The following is an 18,435-nucleotide window of genomic DNA, read 5'->3' as shown; positions in this document are numbered from 1 at the left end:
AACTGTTACGTGCTGTAGCTACACAGTGAGTGTGAGTGAGGGTGAGAGAGAGCGTGTGAGGGTATGGACTGAGGGGTTGGGGTTGGGGTGTGTGTGTGTGTTTGTGTATGTAGCTGTGCGTGTAGGGGTATGTGTGTGTGCTAAGAGAGAGAGAGAGAGAGCTAGACTTGCACCATGCGGGCTGTTGCTGACTACAGAGAGAGAGAGAGAGAGAGAGAGAGAGAGAGAGAGAGAGAGAGAGAGAGAGAGAGAGAGAGAGAGAGAGAGAGAGAGAGAGAGAGAGACGTTTGATGGTGAAAACCCCTCGGGATGTGAGGGAAACTTGATTCAATGTGATATTTACAAAAACCTTTGCTTCGACGAGATGACGACTATGGTGACAGAGAGAGATAGAGAGGTAGAGGGAGATAGTGAGCCTATAGTGCATTCTCTAGAGGTGATTTTTTAAGCACAGAGATTGTACTCTTGCATATGTGTGGCAACCCTTGGAGTCAGGGTGTGGACATGGATTCCTTCTCCTAGTGCTAACTTCCCAAAATGCTGCCCTAAAATCCCCTCTCTTTTGGTGCAAGTGTTGCGAGTGCCTCCCTTTTTTGATAGTGACCTCTCAGTGCCCTTCCATAGGTGCAGGCTGCATTAGTTTAGGATAATCTGATAAGGTTAGGGCCCTAATCAGGAGAGACAAAGCAAGGAGTTGGGTCCCAGATGGTTGACCCTTGCTTTTTCTTAGGAGAATTTTAAATCCTAGGTGGGCCTTGGTGACCATCACCTAGAGAGAGGTGGCAATATACAAGTAGTTTTTATACAAGATTCTTGGCTTGAAACTGGAAAATAATAATACCCTACGGATGTCACTGTGAAGATGCATCGTGGACGAGATGCCGGCGAATGGAGGGCTTTGTTAGTGCGTGGTTAAGCGCATTCACCAGTTTTAGGTTGCATGCAGCATGCCTTCGTTGTCACTTCTTGATTTGGTATTTGCTCTGCGTGACTTGGCTGTCCTTTTTCATGTGTTTGGTGTCGATGTCAAATTCCTTCATTTTTTTAACCTTTTGTAGGTGCGTACGGCATGCGTATATTGTGTGTATGTGCACGTGTGTACGTGAGGATTTGAATGTATGCATGCAATGTGCATGCTCGTGTATGTATGTGCATGTGTTTGTTTGCGCTCGTAAGTGTGTATGCGTGTGTGTGTGTGTGTACGTAATGTCGGTAAGGGTGTGGCGTAAGAACGAGAGAGAGTGAGTTTTATTATAATTTTTAAAAAAGTCTTACGTGCTGCAGCTACAGAGAGAGTGTGAGTGAGGGTGAGAGAGAGCGTGTGAGGGTCCTGAGTCGATGTCTCTTATCAAAGTATTCCTTGTTTTTCAACCTTGCATTTTTGAGTCGTTCTTTTGCAGCTTCAATGTCTCCAGGTCTTCTCTCTAGCTGCCTTATACGCAGTGCAAGGAGATCTTCCCTGCTAAGCCCCTCTTGCCAAGGTAGTACATTCAATGTGGGAATTGTATCCTCAATCGGCATCACTGGCTTTTGACCATACATTAGCTCCGCAGGCATGTAGCCAGTACTGAGCTATGTGTTGTACGATCAGCCCATAAAGCATATGGTAATAGTTTTGGCCACTCACCAACTCTTCCTTCACAAGCCTTGGCCAAAGCTTTGATGATAGGAGGATGCCCTCTTTCACTCTTTCCATTGCCTTCAGGGTTGTAAGTTGTAGTAAGAGAAAGCTTGATTCCTAATTTAGAAAAGAACTCCCATGCTTCTGCGGCATCCAGTTCACCTCTATCTGCAGTGATTTTTCCCACACAACCATAACGGCAAATCACCTCATCAAGAAGGAATTTGCACACAGCTTCTGTGGGTTTAGCTCTTAATGCTCTTCCTTCAACGTGGTTAATTAGGTCCTCTCGTGCAAGAACCAAGTATCTCATCTGCCAGAGTCCTAGAGGCATTGTGACTAGATCCACAACCCATTTATAGTGCATGGCTAGTGGATATGTAGGGTGCAATCCATCACGATGTCGAACATTTGAATACACTTGACAAGTTACACATGTCTCTACAAACTGAGATACATCTTTATACATACCCTTCCACCAGTATTTTTCTTTCAACTTGGAGAAGGTTGCCCATACACCCCTGTGTCCAGCCCATAGACTCTCATGAAACTCTTGCATGAGATTTACTTGAGTCTCTTTTTTACATATAACCCTTTGTGGTGTAGCACCCTTTTGTTTAGGATGCTTCCACAAGTACCCATCCCTCAAAAAGTACCCATATGCTTTCCGGCGTATCCTCTTGAATTCTTGTTCAGACCAATCATCCTGTTTTGTTAGAGTACTCATTGTCTGTAGCTTGTGTGCTACACTAAACTGAAAAGAGATGGTCATTGACACAAGAGCATGATCCACTACCACACCTTTGTTGGACAAGGTTTCCTACCATATGGCCCGCACATGTGCCCCACAATAAGCACTTCATTGACACCAAACATAGACTTTTTCCCTGACAATGTAAGATTCACTTCTTACAACCTAGACAAAATTTTATCACAATCATTTATGTGATTTACCACAAACCTGCGACATCCCTTGAGATCCAAAGATTTATCTTTTTCACTTTCTTCACATCCTTTGATAGGCAAATCATCAATGAAAGGCATTGTGATTTGAGGAATAAAGTCACGTAAGACCTTATTCATCCCATTCATCATATGTGCAACCGAGTTGGTTGCTCCCTGTGGCAAGGTACACATCCTTACCAAACCCAAAGGTGTCCTCATGGTTGTCAAGTCTTTGCTTTCGATTGCAAGCTGAAATTGATCATACCCTGAGTAGAGATCCCCCATTGAGTAGATTGCCCTCTCTGCAAATGCCTCTGCAAACTCATCCACAATTGGACCTGTACCTACATTTCTAATTGTCACCTTGTTCATTGGTTGCATATCTTGGATGAAGCATAGAGAACCATTCTTCTTCAGAACTGTGAACCACCTATTTGAGTATGGAGCACAAGAAGGCTCCAAGATTCCCATTTTTATTTTTTCATTCAGTAGCTCTACTAACTTTGGCAAATGAGCCTTTGGAACCGGAATAGGCCGCAGATTCCAAGGCACATGAGGTATTGTGAAAATTACCATAGGAGCTACAATAGAAGGATCAACACATCCTATCTCATGTGGCTCAAATGCAAAAGCCTTACCATGCTTTGAAAGCATTTATTTGAAGCACTTTGTCTCCTCTTGTGTTAGAAACTCCTTGCGACCAATCTGTAAGTCTTGGAAAGACTCCTTTGTGAAGGTATGCCCAATCTTTTTAGGATACCTCAAACTTGGTTGTAAAGAAGCCTGCTCAATCTTTTCCCTGTTGTTGGGTGGTAAGGGTGAAGCTACTGGTTTCACCTTCTTTGCTACACTCTTGTATTTAGTTTCAACATGGACTTCTGGGCCAACTGTTTGGCTTTCTTTAAAGGCTAGCATTACTTGATACATTTCCATAGAGCAAACTTTCACAAATTCATTTTCAAGATGCAAATTAGAACCCATTATAGCATCAAGCTCACCCATAGTATCTACAAAAGAAACTTGTTCACACAAACCCAAAAGATTTTCAGTAGGCTCTAGCAACCCACTCTTTTTCATGCCTATTTGTACATTATGCACATATTGCCTCTCACATCTCTTCAAATCTTCAAGTTTTGTAAAACATACTGATCCATTCTTTGTTACCAAGGAGCTCGTTGAAAACGCTTCACCTATTTTTGGATCAGGCGAGACCCTTTTTCTTTCTGTACCATTGCAATCCCGCTTTACAATGGTACTTGGACAAAACCCATCATTTCTCTATGATCATGAAACTCTTTGCTCACCTTTGGTAGAGGATGTTCTCTGAGGTTGTCACGATTTCTTTCATGGTTCACACAAACTGTGAGAAATTGGACAGCTCGTTTACCATCTTTGATACGTATCCTAGCATATGCTGAACCATCATCCATTACCTTTGTTTCCATTATAACTTCCACAATGTAGGGCTGTCCAAGGATGAGATGATATGAAGATGTATCCTGTACAAAGAAGTTTTGGTCAATCTTTACATCACCTATTGTTACCTTCACACCTAGACATGCTGCATACAATTCACCGGATGAATTGTTTGCCACTTTTACCATCCAGCCATGATCTGTGTCCATCGGCCATTTGCATTTGTTGTAGAGACTCTTTGACATTATGTTTATTTCTGACCCATGGTCAATCAAGGCAACAAATGGCTCTTCAAGATCACCTACCTTGACCAAAGTTTCTGTAGTAGCCCTTGCCCAGTGACTTCGTGAATAGTAGCTCCTAGGAATATCTTCAACTTCTTCATCATCATTTGAGAAATGCACTTGCTTCACTCTCCCACTAGATTGGTAGCATCCTACCACAGCTCCATCATTCTCCTTATTTTGCAGTTGCATCTCTTGTGTCTTTGAGGTTTCCCCTTCAACCTGTGGACGAGAAACTTCAGCAAGGGTTTGCCTCTTCCTCTTGATGATGTCAATGATCTCCTCATGGAATTCACGCTTTGCAATGCCAAGAACTTCTCCCAGAGTAAACTCAATCTTGCTATTCAAGATCCTTTCCTCCAAGACTTTCTTTAAATCTGTAGCAACCTCAATATCAGATTGTAGTTTATAAGTTGGGCCTTTTGTCTTACCTTTCGTTGGCTCTTTCTTCTTTCCTGTTGTAGACTCCTCTATGAGTACTTCAGGTGGAGATGCTCCTTGTGTTGAGGGTGTTTGAGAAGGCATTGAGTCGCTTCTTCCCCCACTTCTAGAAGCTCTTTTTGATGGTCCTTCATCAGCATTCTCACGTCCGGGCATCTCTTCTACAATTGCCTCACTTTGTTGGCATTTTGTAATGTAGGCATGCACTGACAATGAGTTCACTGGATCATTCCATCCTGTTTCTAGACGTATGCAATCACCTGCTTCATGTAGAATCTCTTTTGTAAGCTTTCCATTTTTAGCTAATTGCATGACATTTGGCCAAATTTGACCATGATGGTCACTCACCTCTTCATCACAAAAATGTTCAATTTTTACTCCATAAGTAGCTGCCTCAACTGAAGAGGTGGCATGCTTAGTTGCCATATCTTCAACTAAGGTTTGCATTTCCTCCTTCCCAAAGTTAGTTCTCAAGGGTAGATCTGTCTCTCTTAAGTGGATTTTACCATCCTTAAAAAAGACAACATCTTTTGACAAAGCATCACTAAAATCATCACAATCCCTTCTTACATGGTCTGTACTATTACACCAAATACATCTATTAACAAACCCTTCTTTGGGCTGTTGTCTTTGCCTAGGAAGTGGCCCTGATGGTTGGCCTTTTTCTTCAATCTTTGCAAACTTCACCTTCAAGTCACGCATTCCCTTCACAAGCTCATCCAGCATGGACTCATCAAACTTAGGAGTGACAAAAGTAGGCTTTACCATTTTGTCAGAAGTTGAGGTGGAAGGACTTGTAGTGTTTACTACCATCTTGTCCCTTCTTATTTGTCGTTTGGCAAGCAGTGAGACAGCACCTTCAACCTCATTCCAGTCGGTCTTTAGTCCTTGCTCAGCATCTTTATCTTCAAGAAGAAGCTCCAAATTTTCTTGAAACTCTTTACCTGCAGCTTGTAAGAAAAGATCTGTCTTCTCTGCATCTAGTGTGGCCCTTTCTGTCATGGTGAGTTGTGCATAGCGCCGCTCAAATTCCCTAAGTAGCTCTGTTATTGATAGTTCTTGCTTTGGCTTGACTACCCATTCTAAGAATGTCCTTTTGGTCACTCTCTCAGAGTCCTCCATGAAATATTCCTCCTTTAAAGCTACTTTGAGTTCTTCCCAATTTCTCCCATGACCATCTTTAATTACCCTAACATGCTCTCTAATTTCTGGAGCAACAACTAGCTCAAAGCTTTGAATCATCTCACCTTTTGACACACGATGCAGCTCCATCTCCTTCACATACTCGTGTAAGTACTTGGTTACATCTTTGCCATTGAACTGATCCATTCTATTGACGACTGCTTGTATGGCCTTCGTTGCTGAAATCTCCCTTCTTTCAATGGCATGTTGTTGTTGCATGAACATTGCAAATGCTTGAAACATTTGCATTGTTGTTGGGTCAAAATGCATACCTTGTTTCTCAACACGATCACCCATGGTTATCCACAAAATCTCACCCTGGCAGTTTCGCGTCGAGTTCACCAAAAATATGTCAAGAAATTTGCGGTCTTGCCAGGAAAGCACCGGGCTTATGGCTGTGAGAGTTTGTGAGAGAACTCAACAAAAACTATATGAAGGAGTTAAACCATAGATGCCATGAAGACTAGGGTTTGGAAAGAAGTGCAATCAAAGAAAACTCACTCCTTCTCTCTTGCACTCACACACACAAAGAAAGAACACAAAAGAGAATGTCAAAAAAATACGAAGATGAAAACATCAAGGCTATGGTCATATCGTATCATGGGTAATATGAAAGGGTTAATAGATGAGTTAATGGCATTCAATCTTGGCTGACCAAATAGGCTACGAATTGTTCTTTGGAATTGTAGTTTTGTGCTTACCATAATATAGATTTTTTGTCTAGTGATTGGGATTAATTGTGTGTACAAATCCTCTTGGTTCATAGCAAGATAACTACGCTTACATCAAAAGAAAAATTATAGTCTATGAGAGGTAGTATGATGGGATCCGGTGATAGAAGTATTTCATTGAGCCTTTCAGGGCCGAAGAGAAACACTATACGTTGTTGAAAGTGTATTTTACGGCTAATCCATACGTTAATTCTAATAGATTGTACAGAGTGAAAGCGATAGAAATGATCATCATGTGGGTTATTCATCTAGGATAGTATGTGAGAAATGTAGATATGAGCAAAATGTAGATATGAGAGAAGTGAAGAGATGAGAAGTTTCCCTCCCAAGCCCTATTCTTGCCCGTAGGGAATAAGGATACTGCGGGGAGAGATGTACCTATAGCAAGGAGAACCTAAAATTTGTAGAGAGGATGAATTACTAAGAGTGAGAGAGATAGGTTTGGTTAAGGAGATGAGATTAGATACATATATATATATTTTGGATTAGAGATGAAAATGAAAACAACAAGAAATCAAGCAAAAATCAATGTAGAACACATCTTACTTGACAAACCCTTCGGCACCATTATTGATGGAGAGAGAAGAAGAGGGGAGCACTCCACTTTGATTGATACGCCAAGTACAACACCTTCTTTGATTAGATTTGATCTTCCAAGGATAGCGCACAAGAATGGCTAGTCTTCCTCTAGGAGAAAGTGTAGGCTTGGGCTTATGTTAATGGGGCTAAGTACTGAGAGCGGATTTTTTGAGATGGGGCTCAACTCAAGGCTCCCACCAGACAACCACTCCGTGAGACCCTACACACGCATATTTCTTAGGGGCATCACCCTCTTTTATGGAGAAAGAAGGAAACCAAAAAAAACCATATACAACACACACACACACACACACACACACACACACACACACACACTCACACCTTCCTTATGTGCTTCAACACAAAATGCCCTTCAACCATTCAACACACACTCCTTAAGCAATCCCTTTGAACACTGCACAAACTCACATGCAAAGATTGACCTTCACCATATTAGTGCTCATATACTTCTAAGAAAAGCAAGCACAAAACCTCAAAACTCAAAACAACATAATGCACAAATACTTGACAACTCCTTTCCTTTCCCAAAAGAAGAGACTACTTACACACATAAAGCAGCATGCATAGAGACCTCTTCTCCATCTATGCAGCCCCAAGACTTACTTACACACAACATAAGGAGAGAAGCTAAGCAAATAGACACCATGGCGTAAAAAAAACTTTCTCAACAAACAAGCAACCCAATGAGCACAAAATATGAGAAGCTGCCAAGATATGCTTACCAATTTTACATGCGTTTAGAGCAAAAGTGTGACGATGACACCCCAATTGCAACAATTTGTTGATCAAACCATGAGATAGATCATTGAACTTGATATCCTTGCTTTCATATAGAATCTAAAATCCTTATTTAGGGATGAGTATGGTAAGAAAAATGTTTGCAAGAGAATGGTAGCAATAGCATATTGATGCTCTCTCTATGGTGCCGCTTATGATAGCGAGCTTAGGAAATGAATAGGGAGACAAGAGGAGAGAGAGATTAGGGCTTCCCTAACCTTAGAGGAGCTTATTTTCAGCAATGGAGTAGGTGTGTGTATTTTTGTTCTTGCCAAAGGGCCTTCTTGTAGCTGTACAAGACCTTGAGTTAGGTTAAACTTGACTAGGGTAGGTAATTAACCATAGTTAGGTTCCCTTTTGACCATTCCTTCAATTACGCAAATAAGGGACTTATTTTTTCATTAAAAATAGCCTTTTAAGTCGTGGAGGCTCCATAAGGGTTGATGATGTATGTGGGCCCCACCATGATGTCCCTCCAGTGGCTCCTGCAGAGTGTCCCCATCTTGTTTGTTGTGTCTCTGGAAGCATCTTGAGCCGAGCCCTCCACATGCAAGTGGTTTTTAACTCCCCATTGGTATTTTATAATTTTGGAGAACTCAAGAAAACTTTTCACCTTTGTGGTTTACCTGATTGTAACTTTGACCGTCAGTAACAGTGTCCGCAGCACCTTGTTTTCACCATAACTTTCAGCCTATAACTCAGAATTGAGTACTGTAAAAGGAAAAGTTGACCTTCTCAAAGTGTTTAAGCTGATTTTGGAGTGTTCCTCAAGTATACCCACGAGCTAAGTCATTCAAGATGAATCCAAAACACCTTTTGAACCAAGTCTCCTTGTAGGGGGCCCTTTAGCATGCATCCAAGGTGTAGCATACTTTTTTCAAAAGAGAATCCACCTTAAACAAATGAGGTAGGCTCTAATAAAGTTTGATTTATTGCGGATATAAATTATATTTAAGATTTGTTGACCAACACAAGTAAATGAGCCAAGAGTTGGGTCACATAGTGTTGGGGAAGGGAAGGCCTACAAGGTTAACCCTACCCTTGAGAGAAGATGGGTAAGATAAGTGCCCATAAATTATTTATTTACAAATTATGGGATGTAGATAGCCATTTAAATTAGTAAAGGTAATTAGTTAAAAGAATATGCAGTAAAAAAACTAGGAGAGTAGAATTAAGTTTACTATTTACATTTAGCATGAAGAGAGAAATATGATGTAAATGCATAAAGATCTAAGAAGGGTAAGGTGTTTGTATGGAAAAAGGCTATTACGGAAAGAGAGAATGAACACTAGGTTAAAACTTTGATAAAAAATATATACATTTGAGTAGAAATGTAGTGCAAATACAAGGTTACCATTTAACGCTACTCATATTAGCCCTCCCCCTTCATCTAGGATCATTCTTGCTCCTAGATGAAACAAAAGAGTTTTTTCCTTTTTCTTTTTTTTTTCTTTTTTTTTTCTTATTTTTCAAAAAAAAGGAGGAGTGATATACACTCTTTTACTCCATTAGACCTGCTTTTCATTACCTCAATCCCATAAATCGGAGATGGGAGGGTTGCCTTGGGTATGTTGAGCTTCCAAGGCTGGTTCTTCTTTGCACATCAAAGCTTTAAAAATAGGTGGAGCATTTGCCAAGCCGAAGGGAGCCATGCCAATTTGGAGCTTAGAAGATGTAGGTAGATGACTTCCTATCAACGGATTGATACGTTTAAAGTAGGACTTTAATCTCCATCCATTGACTCTGGTCTTGTGGAGTTTTCTTGATAAATCTGCTAATCTGTAGCTACCATTCCCAAACTTTGTTTTTATCATGAAAGGTCCCTCCCATCTTTGCAAAAACTTTTTGTCAAGTCGAGTATCAAGTCGGTTATCATAGCGAAGAACCAACATACCTTCCTTCAATCCTTTCCCCTTGAGCTTCTTGTTGATTTTGTCCTGGCTTGTGGATTGGGCAATGTAATAGTCGATGGACTCTTCTCTATCAAGCTCAAGTCGTTGAAGATCTAAAATTCTTTCCTGCAAAGCTTCTTTTGGCCTCTTTGCTACCCGTGAGAGAATGCGTAGGCTTGCAATCTCCACCTCAATAGGAAGGAGTGCCTCCTGTCCATATACCAAATGAAAAGGAGTGAATTGAGTGGATACCTTGGAAGATGTTCTGTATGCCCATAGAGCTGCGGTCAAATGAGGATCCCAGTCGTTTGGTCGATCTGCAACCTGCTTAGAAATGATCTTATCATTCCATTCACCTTTTCAACCAACCCATTGCACTGAGGGTAGTAAGGTGTAGAATGCAAATGTTTGATTTTAACTTTGTCAAAAGATTATCTAGGAGCTCTGCTCTAAACCCTGGACCACGATCTGACAAAATCTCTAATGGTGTGCCCAATCTACTGCATATGTGATCAAAGACAAATTTTGATACCTCCTCGGCTGTAATTCGTGTTGTACTTGCTGCCTCCGCCCATCGTGTCATGTAATCTACTCCCACAATGATGAAGACCTTCCCGGTAGATGTGCAAGGTAAGGGGCCTATTGCATCCACACCCCACTTCTCAAAAGGACTATACGAAATTATTGGAACTCGAGGTTCGTAAGTGAGTCATCGATTTCCAACAATCTGACAACCTTTGCATGGCTTACACCAATGCTGGACATTACGGTGTAGAATTGGCCAAACAAACCCTGCTTTCAAAATCTTCGTGTTTGTAATATCATGAGAAAAATGACCCTCACAGACATCATCATGGCATGAAAAGAGGATTCTCTCTATTTCTTGAACAGAGGGCACCCTTCTTAGCACAAAATCTTTCCCTTTATGATACAGATCATCTCCTATGAGTTGGTAAGGAGTTGCCTTTTTTACCAACCTATGCCTTTACACTTTATCCAAGTGTTTAGGGCACTCACCAGTTTGGAGGAAAAATATGATGTCCTTCAATTCCTCTTGGCCTTGGTACTTTGGTTCGTAGAGCTTCACACCTCCCACCATGATCTGAAGTTTCTCATTGGCGAGATAATCTGCTTCCTTGTTGAGGGTTCTCACAACATGCTGTACCTGTGTAGCTTCAAAGTTCTTTATCAAAGCCTTCACCTGTCTAAGCCACTCCACTAGAGTAGGGTTCTTGCACTTCCATATCCCTTGGATTTTCCTAATAACTAGTAAGGAATCACCTCTTATTATAAGTCTTTCGATGCCACGTTTTCTGCATTCTTCAAGCCCCAACTTTAAGGTGACATACTCAGCCTCATTATTAGAATGAACATTTTCCAAGGTGATACCTTTCTTAACAAGAACTTCCCTTTGTGAACTTAGAATAAGAACCCCCCCTGCTGCCTGATCGTGTAGTCGTCGGTAAGCTCCATCAAAGCACAAAATGTGTGCATTGTCCATCTCCTCCTCATTATTTTGTGGTGTAGCTTTGTCTCCTGCCTTTGGTGGCTCTTTCCTTTCTCTCACTTTGTATGTGAGAATGTCTGCAAGACCTGCCCTTGTGCTATCTTCCACAAGAAAAGTGTATTCGAACTCTTGAAGTTCTAGAACCCATTTGGCTATCCTAGATGAGAGGCTCATGTGTTGCACAACATATGGTAAATTGTTTTCCATGGTGAGAATGACAAATGGTGCAGGTAAGAGATATAATCGGAACTTTCTTACCGCAAACATAATTGTGAATACCACCTTCTCCATATCAGTGTAGCCCTTATCTACAGCGGTCATGACTTTGCTTGCAAAGTATACTGGCCTCATGTAGCATGTTTTTGGGTCTTTTTGCATGAGAACTACACCGATGGCCTCCATTCCTACACTTGGCGTGATGTAATATGTATTCTTTGGATTTGGTGGCATTATTGTTGGAAGAGAGTTGAGAATACCCTTTACTTCAGTAAAGCATAATTCGTGTTCCTCTCTCCATTCAAATGTGGGTTTGTTTGCTAGCTTGTGCAAAGGTGCAATAGCTTCCACTAGAAGGTGAATGAAACGAGACATGTACCTTACTTTGTGGTTGAAATTCATGAGCTCCTTGGTTGTCGTTGGTGGTTGTAGTGACAAGAGAGCATTTAATTTTGATGGATTCACTTGAATTCCTTGCAAAGAAACCACATGACCTAGCAATACCACTTGTGACTCTGCAATGTGACACTTCTCATGATTAAGCTGTCCCCCAAATTGATGAAGCCTCCTAAGCCCCTCCTCAACTTTTTGGAAATGAAGTCTTTGGCTACTATAGATACAGAAGTCATCCATAAAAACCCTAATTGACTTTCCAAAGAAGGGCTGAAAGACAAGAGTTGTAAACCTTATAAAGGTACTAGGAGCATTTGTGAGCCCAAATGGCATCACTCTATAGGCAAAGCAACCTCAAGGTGTGATGAAAGTGGTTTTTAACTGATCTTCTTCTGCTATTCTGATTTGAAAATACCCTGAATACCCATCACACACTGTGTAACATTCATAGCCGGCTACTTCGTTTAAGATTTCATCTTGGAAAGGAAGAGGAAAATGATCCCTCTTTGTTGCAGCATTGAGCGGTTTGTAGTCAACACAGACCCTCCATTTTCCGTTCTTTTTAGGGGTTACTACAATTGGGGACACCCACTCAGAGTTAGACACAGGGTAAATGAAACCAGCTTTGAGGAGTCGGTTAACCTCTGTCAAAAGTGCCTCTGGTTGTATTTTTCCTAGGCGCCTTAGCTTTTGAGCCACAGGTTTAGTACCTAGTGAGAGCGGATTTTTTGAGATGGGGTAAGGTGTTTGTATGGAAAAAGGCTATTACGGAAAGAGAGAATGAACACTAGGTTAAAACTTTGATAAAAAATATATACATTTAAGTAGAAATGTAGTGCAAATGCAAGGTTACCATTTAACGCTACTCACTAGTTTTAATTCTATGCCATGCTCTATAACATCCACACCTCTAATTTGTGAGTAATCAGTGATAAACAAATTGGGATACCTCTTGAGCATATCGATGTAGGACCGCTTCTCCTCAGGGGTAAGATCTTTTGCAAGCATCCTCTCAAAGTCTTCAAAGTGCTTGTGGTCACCTTTGTCATCCTTTGTTTGCTCCTTTGTTGGGTCAACCTCTATTGATGGAGTTTTTGATGTGTTGAAGATGATTCCCATTACCTCCAAAGATGATTCTTCTTCGCTATTGGATGTAGTGGTTGAACTTTCCTCGTCGCTTGAGCCAAAACTCTCTTCACTTTCTTCATCATCCGTGGTCTCATAGTTGATGTCGAGCTGCTTTCCTTCATGCCAATCGTATACTACATGTTGCCCCTTTTGAGAATCAATTGTCCTCGTCCCCATTTTTGATCTGCATTCACAGCAATGAGCCAAGGCCTCCCTAGGATGATGGGATAGCCCTCCCCCTTGGCTGTCATAACATACATGTCCACACGTGCATCTATATTACATATAGAAACTTTTACATTCTCGATGATCCCTAGGCACTTCACACTTGCCTTTGAAGTCAATGCCTTTACTGTCACCTTTTCTTTCTTTCTTGGGAGTCTTGTGCTTACAAGTTTGGACCAGTGCTTTCTCACCTTGGGTGATAGATGTAGGAGTTGAGGCCAAGAAATATTGGGCTTTTGAGTTTGCAGATCTTCTAAGATGTTGTAGGGTTCCATATTCTTTCCTAATGGAAAATCGTTGATGCCGATCTCCCTTCGCCTTGACCTCTACTTCTTGCCTCCTTCCTCCTTCTTTGACTTTTTCTTCCTCTCCTTCCTTGCAGGTTCTGACTCTTCATTCCTTGTGTCTTCATCCTTGTTGTGTGCTCTTGTGCGCTTTTCTGCTGGCATAACATCAAAATGTATAGGGCTCACCTCTATCTCCTCTTCCAGCTTTATGACGTTTACTCCTCTCTCTTCCTCCACTGGTGGGATAGGAGGGATGTTTGCCACTGGAGGTGGTGGTGGTCGACGAAGAATTTGCGGGGCTTGAGCATGCTCTTGCTGCACCATGAGCGGAGGGGGTCTAGGAGGGTATATGTCCCCTGGAAGCCTTCGAGGGTGAGGGCAATTATACATGCTATGACCAACTTCGTTGCAATTCCAGCATCTCAACTCTTGTGCTTGACGTCGTTGATTGTGATTCCCTTCTCTTGGTTGTCGTTGTTGGGGTAGGCCCTGCACTAGATTCAAGGTGAGACTCTCTAGTTGTTGAGTTAATCTTTGCAAGATCTCTTGTTGTGATCCTTTCCCTATTTGTGAGGTTTGGGCAAGAGAGCCCCTAACTTGTGCTCCCATGCTTGGTGAAGAATCCCTCTCAATGACTTCATTTAGGTCCCTTGTTCTATGTGCTTGAAAATTTAACTTCTTGAATTTGACCATGGCCACCTCACGTGCTTCCTCAAATGTTGATGGGAATTTTAACTCTACCTTGGTCTTCAAAATTGGATACAAGCCAGCCATGAACCTATCTTTCTTTAGAATGTTTGGTGCACCACCTTGGTTTTGTAAGGTAGCCTCCCATCTATCCCATAGGTTAAGGAAAACGGCCTCATAAGATGGGTAGTCTTCAAGGAATACCTGTTTATGTTGAAGTAGACACTTCCAAAGACCCTCTGGAGTATCTCCTTGGCCAAATTTGGCAAGAAAAATTGCACGTAGCCTCTCCCAATTGGTTTTGTTTTGAGGTTGCAAGGCCTCGTACCATGCCTTAGCCTCCCCTTTGAGAACGAGTGGAAAAGCACGCAGCTTTACCTCTTCTTGATATCTCCCAGAGATGAGGTGTGCCATCTCCAAATTATCCAGAAATTCTTGTGCATCCTCACCATTTTTAGAATGAAAGGTAGGAAAAGTGCTTGACATTTTTACAATACAAGGAGGCTTGTGTACCACAAAGTTTTGACTACGATGAGTGATCACATCAAAATGAAAATATATACATCAAGTGTTAGTTCATAATTTATCATAGGCAAAATAAAAGGGTTGATTGAGACATTAATTTCATTAAGGCGAGTGGGTCCAAAAATTCTCCTAATGGTTGCTTGAAATCTAAATTTTGTAGCAATTATGATGTGCACAGATTGACGAGCTATGGGTGTAAAAGGAGAAGCAGCTCCAGGTTGGTTCATGTGACAATGTGTTCTCTTTTTTCTTTCTCTTGAAGAAATTTTCCTTTGAGTGGATCGCTATCTAAGCGCCTCTTGTCCCTGCCTCAAAACAAAATAAAAACATGGACATCAAATGAATCATCATAATTAATGAATGGAAGAATGATGGGATTTGGAGATGCCAAGATTTCACCAAGTCTTTCTGCTCCAAATATAAAAACAATGCGTTGTTGGTAAACAAATTTGCGATCTACACAAATGTTAATTCTGATGCGTTGTGAAAAATGAAAAGCATATGGTGCAACTCTATTGTTCATGAGGAGAATAGAAGGCAATTAGGAAAGTTCCTCCGCGGGGGCACCACTTTTATGAGAGCGGATTTTTTGAGATGGGGCTCAACTCAAGGCTCTCACCAGACAACCACTCCATGAGACCCTACACACGCATATTTCTTAGGGGCATCACCCTCTTTTATGGAGAAAGAAGGAAACCAAAACAAACCATATACAACACACACACACACACACACACACTCACACCTTCCTTATGTGCTTCAACACAAAATGCCCTTCAACCATTCAACACACACTCCTTAAGCAATCCCTTTGAACACTGCACAAACTCACATGCAAAGATTGACCTTCACCATATTAGTGCTCATATACTTCTAAGAAAAGCAAGCACAAAACCTCAAAACTCAAAACACCATAATGCACAAATACTTGACAACTCCTTTCCTTTCCCAAAAGAAGAGACTACTTACACACATAAGGTGGTGTGAGCGGGATGAAAACACACACAGCGCCTCTATAACGACCCGACACACACTCTTGGGAGGATGGACACACACACTATGGGGCACACTCGGCGTAGACAACACACCTGGTCGATACAGGGAACACACCTCTGGAGTGAGAGGAGAGAGACTATCCACTTGCCCACTCCACGGCACCCTTGGCCTTTTAGATGACCTCAAACGGACCCCGAACATGCCAAAAATTGACCTCGCAGTGCATAGTTGTCACCTTTTTGCATCATTCGCACACCTGGCACTCAGCTTTTTTCCAATAATGCATCTCACCACCACGTGAAGTGGCCCCAAAAAGTGGTCCTAATGATGACCTTTCTGCATAACTCTCACCAGAAAACACCCACGTTGTGTCCGTCCTCATCCGCGTGCAAATATTGACCTCGTTCGCCCTCCTGACGCCACTAGATGCCATCTGACGCACCTGCTGACCTCACGTCGTCGGCCCGCGGATAGCTTCCTCGAGAAGTTTTACGCGCTACCAATTCCTCTTTATTGTAGAAAAAACACACTAGTATTGGTAATAGTGAAAAACGATGCAGTAGATACACCATGTCCTACCTGTACACATGTGGGCCCCACGTAACCACCTGGCTAAGGAAAATGGGCAATCCTTTATTTGATGCACCATGCATGTGTATGTACATATGCGCAATCCCTTGCTCCAAAAAACTCCTAACATAATTTGCCCATCCCTTAGCCTGCTAGATCATTCATGATCAGCAGCAGCAAAGAGAGATATGAGACTCGCCGCATCACAGGTCTCCTCATCCCTCACCAACACTCCTTGATCCACAGACAGCTCATCTTGCTCCACCATCATCAATCTAGCATGATACAATTTAAGACGCAACCCATTTACCCTTGACTTATGTAGAACACCATCCAAGTTAGCCAGCTGATATGTGCCATTTGGAAAACACTCCACTACTTTGAAAGGGCCTTCCCACTTAATTTGAAACTTCTTTTGGAAGGTGTTGTCCAGCTTACTATTGTAGCGCAAAACCAAGTCATGTTTCTTGATACCCTTACTTTTAACCTTTTCATTTATCTTTGCCAAAGCCTTATCCTGCATCTGCCCATAATGCTCCAATGTGCTCATCCTATCCAACTGGACCTCTTGTAACTGCAAGAGCCTCTCTTTGAATGCATCACTAGGCGACCCAAGAAACTTCTCTAACATCTTGACCGCAGGCAACTCTACCTCCACAGGCAATAGTGCTTCCTTTCCATACACCAAATGAAATGGAGTAAACCCTGTACCTGTCTTCACCGAAGTACGGTAAGCCCATAATGCACTAGGCAATTCCAAATCCCAATTCTTTCCTTGGTGCTCTGTCACTTTAGAAAGAATTTGTACCAACTCACCATTGAATCTTTCATTTAAGCCATTACACTGCGGGTAATAAGGAGTGGTATGCTGGTGCCTAATCTTCATCTTTGTGCATAAGAAGTCTAGCAGTTTAGCTCTAAATCCTGGCCCCTTATCTGAAAGTAGCTCTAATGGCACCCCAAACTTGCAACATATTTCATCATACACAAATTTTGCCACATCCTTTGCAGTGATCTGTTTTACTGCTATAGCCTCTGCCCATCTAGACAGATAGTCCACTGCCGTCAAGATATAGCTTTTTCCCCTGCTTGTGATAGGTAACGGGCCTATTGCATCAATCCCCCACTTTTCAAACACATCAAATGCCGTAATGGTTTTTCGTAGCTCTGGCTTCAACACTCTCTTCCCAAATGCTTGACATCTATTGCAAGACCTACACCAATGGTGAACATCCTTGTGCAAACTAGGCCATACATACCCCTCTTGCAAAATCTTATGCAAGGTGATCTTTAGAGCAAAATGGCCACCACATGCGCCTTCATGATTCTCTTCCAACACTCTGTAAAGCTCCTCCCACCAAGGTACACGTCTCAACACGAGATCAGCCCCTTTCATGTATAAGACATCGCCAATCAATTTGTACCTGTATGCTCTACGCACAAAGCCATACTTCTTAGACTTCTGAATCTCCTTTGGAATGATTCCTGTTAGCAAAAACTCCTCTTCTTGAGCCAAACTTTCCCGGCCATGATAAAGAGGTAAATTGGTCCTCAACACGAATAGCTCCCCAATCACGCCTTGAGCTGCTTCATGTGCCTCTCCATTTAGAGCACGTTCAATGTGTCTGATGATCCATGCTTCAAAATTTTTTAGCAGGCCTTTAATTCTGAAGCACATTTCCTTCAATGAGGTGTTCTTGCTCTTCCACACACCCAGCACTTGCTTCACCACTAACAAGGCATCACCTTTTATGCTCAACCTTCGAACCCCATGCTTCAAACAAATGTGTAATCCGGCTTCCAAAGTAGCATATTCAACCTCATTGTTACTATGAGCATCCAATTTGAACCCTCTCTTGCATACTAGCTTCGCCTCTGAATCATAAAGTGCTATACCCCCTGAAGCTACATCGTGGCTCTTCCTGTATGAACCATCAAAGAACAACACGTGTGCATTGCTGATCTATGGCACTTCTTCAACTACCTTTCTCACCACCTCTTCCTTAACAATA

Source organism: Adiantum capillus-veneris, chromosome 25 (assembly GCF_014529385.1).
Source record: "Adiantum capillus-veneris isolate H3 chromosome 25, ASM1452938v2, whole genome shotgun sequence".
NCBI classification, from domain to species: Eukaryota; Viridiplantae; Streptophyta; class Polypodiopsida; order Polypodiales; family Pteridaceae; genus Adiantum; species Adiantum capillus-veneris.
The sequence above is the reverse complement of the archived record's forward strand: the minus strand, read 5'-3'. Positions refer to the sequence as shown.